Consider the following 3,579-nt stretch of genomic DNA (forward strand, 5'->3'; position numbering starts at 1 on the left):
TATGGGAACACAAACCCCGGTTTTACCGGGGCACCCTCTTTGACCATTCGACCTAGTGCATATTCGGATCCATAGTGACCATTCCAAATTAGGACAGGTTGCTTACCCGTTTATAGGTTGTTTGAAGCCGCTGTGTGCGTAATGAAACCCTAGCTCCTGACAAAATAGGACAGGGAAACCTTACCCTAACATAGGGGTGTTTTGGCTCTCACTTATCTGTTATGTGCTTTAGAGCGCGTCTCTACAGGAATGCATGTATCAGTATATGAGTTTGGGCATCAGGCCTGCGGGCACCAGTTTGCGAATTTTGGCATCAGGCCTGCGGGCATTACTATCAGTGTTTGGGAGTCAGCTTTACCCGTGGGTTTCAGACTCAGATTTTGAGGCCGAATTTTGGGCAGAATTCAGTAGAGGGCACACTTATTCAACTATGCTCGTATCTGTTCAGGTGAAATCAGGCTGAGGTGCTGTCTGTTTTCTCTTTTGCAAGGTAGTCTTGGAACTGTCGCTTCAGAAGGCTCCGATATCCCCCGAGGTTCATCGAACTTGTGCTGATAGACTTTGTCAGGTCAGAGATTCAGTTCAAGGGTAATCAGTGTTCTTTCGCTGAGGCAAGGTAAAGAAAAGCCGGTCAGGGCTCATATGTTCATCTAATCCATCAGTCGCCAGTCACATCACCTTTGTTCAGACTCAGCAGGCCATGATGGCACAAGGTTCGGAAGAGTTTGCGGCTATGACAGCAGCGCTAAGTCAGGGAATTGCCATGCAGGCTGAGACCAGTATTGAAACGCAGCGCCCATCTGGGGCATCTGCCTCACATCCAGCTTTGGGACCCCAGCCGAACTTTGACCCAATTCCGCCAGTTGAAGATTTGCAGGATCCAGATCCTCGAGAAGGGTTGGCTCAAGCTCAAGTTTTTAGACCTCTTGTGCAGCCTAATGAGAGGTGTTATCCCCTTGATGCTAATGACTCCGATCCGACTGCAGTGAAAATTGCAAACCTTGAGAAACAATTCAAAAGGGCACAGGGCCTTAACTTCATTCCTGGCATTGAGGATGGGCACACCGAGGCTGCCATCCGGCTCCCAGACAGATTCAAAATGCCATATATCGACCGTTTCGACGGGTCTGGAGATCCAATGGTACATATCCGACTTTTCTTAGATGTCCTGAAGCCGATGGGTCTGACTAAGCCACAGAAACTCTCTTTGTATGGAAGAACCCTGTCGGGTGTGGCAGCTACTTGGTATACCAAATTGGAGGATACAGTGAAGCAAAACTGGGAAGAACTGGCCGAGGCCTTTGTCGATCAGTATTCCTACAATACCCAAGTTGAAATGACCATCCAAGAGCTTGAAGCAACTCGCCAAAACCCAACAGAGCCTTTTGTGGAATTCATTGCAAGGTGGAGAGCAAAGGCAGCACAAATGACAGATCGTCGCCCTTCTGAGAAGGATCAAGTGCAGATGATGGTCCGAAACCTCGAGCATGATATGTTGCAAAAGTTGATAGTCGCTCCACTATTCACTTTCAAAAGTTTGCACGAACTGGGGGTTCAAGTCGAGAATGCGTTCAACAGCGGGATCATTCCCAAGACAAGGGAACTGACAAGGAAGGTGATTTCAAGGAATACCAACGCTGGTAGTAGCGCTATTCCCAAACCCACCGAAATCAATACGGTCGCCACAGCCGACCCTTTTGCCAAACCGAGCCTACAAACAGCTGGCCCAGCCCGAACTCAGGGTAGAACTTTCACCCCTCTCTATAGGAGCCTGACTAGCACACTAAAAGCCTTGATGGAAAAAGGGCATCTCAAACCCCTCGATCCTCAACCTCTTCCCGACCCACTCCCAGCTAGACATAACCCCGCCAAGTATTGTATGTACCATCAGCAGCGCGGTCATGGCACCGACCGTTGCTACCGCCTTCGTCATGAGGTCCAAAATCTCATCGACAACCGGACGATAGCTCCACCTTCGGACCCCAATGACCAAACATCTCCTGCCTACCTCAATCACATCCACATACTGCCATCCACCTTTGACCCCAGCATATACATCACCCCGGCCCATCTACCCAAGCCTGAGGTGTTTATCCCAGAAAGCATGGACTTATGCATGATGGGTACACCCGAACCTCAACCATTTCAAACCCGTGAACCCACTACTTCTGAGTTGATGGGAATGATTAAAGATCTTCAAAAAACCGTGACGGATCTGGCCTCCGGGACATTGGCTCCATCATCGACCACACCACATACCGGGAACCTCATGTCGAAAGACTCCCCGATGTTGGGACGGGCTGCGTTTGAGGAAAGCCAATCTCTTGACAAAGTGGAAGCGACTAGTAGGAGCAAAGTAGGGGCAGGCATTGGTCCCCATGAACACCTTCGGTGGGATATTGAGGCTTTGAAAGCTGAGGGACTGAACAAAGAGCAAGTCCTCGCAGTTGTTGCAAAAGCTGTGGATGACACTTTCGCTGCTCAAGTTGGGGGCGGTCTGAATCAAAGGGAACATCGGGAGAAGGACTGTCATACTAGAGACGATCCTGCTGTCTCTAATCCTCCACTAGGAAGAGATCGGCAAACCAGGCCAGCATCTGCCAATCCCTTTGCTGGTGCGCCCAGCAAAAATCCACAAACCTTGAAATACCAACCCCGAGGTCAAAGAGTCTTCCATGCTCTCTATATGCCTTTGTCCAAAGCTCTCCAAATCCTTGTTGGACAAGGCCATCTCAAACCCCTTGAGCCTCGGCCTCTCCCGAACCCTCTTCCGGCTACACATGATACTACCCAGTACTGCGCGTACCATCAACAAACTGGCCATACTACCAACGCCTGCTTCCGTCTTCGCCATGAAGTACAGGATCTATTTGACAATGGAGTCATCCCCGCACCAGGTCCTGCAAAATCTATCGGCACTTGATCAGTGAACTTGTAGGGGATAATGTGATGTGATTGGAGGGATGAACCACCTGCGGGCAGCGCTCAGTTTACTCCAGATATGGTGGACGGCATGCACTGTTTTGAGCATTTGCAAATGCTAGTTTTTGTACATACCGACTTAGGTATTGAGTCAGTCTTGTTGTTTTGTTTCTGAGTCTGTCTTTTTGTTTTGAGTCAGTCTCTTTTTATTTTGGATCTGTCTTGTTGTATCGAGTCAGTCCTGTTGTACAGGAGTCGGGTGATTCCGGGGGGTGTTACCTCGGGCGTCACCATTTTGTTTTGTGTTTGTCTTTTCGTTTTGTTTTGAGTCTGTTTCTGCCAGGGAGCCAGTTGTACCAACAGATTTGAATGAACAGCAGTAATTTTTGCACTTCTATGTTCGCTTCTGCCGTGTGCTAGTTGTGACGGAATCTGAATGAAATGGCAGTACATTCCACCTGCTCTCTTCTGCACCTCAAAATCATAGCATTTAACCTAAGTTTTTCAAAACCTTTTGAACACTGCAGTGAAAACGAAGAGGAAGGAATTCCTCGGGATTCGCAAAACTTTGATCATTTGAGAGAAAGAGAGGCATGCTAAGCCCTTAATGAATGAAATCATGCTTGTTAGCGTGAGTACTGAGAAGGACCCTGGCTT

Source organism: Camellia sinensis, chromosome 11 (genome assembly GCF_055761805.1).
Source record: "Camellia sinensis isolate YWXY chromosome 11, ASM5576180v1, whole genome shotgun sequence".
NCBI classification, from domain to species: Eukaryota; Viridiplantae; Streptophyta; class Magnoliopsida; order Ericales; family Theaceae; genus Camellia; species Camellia sinensis.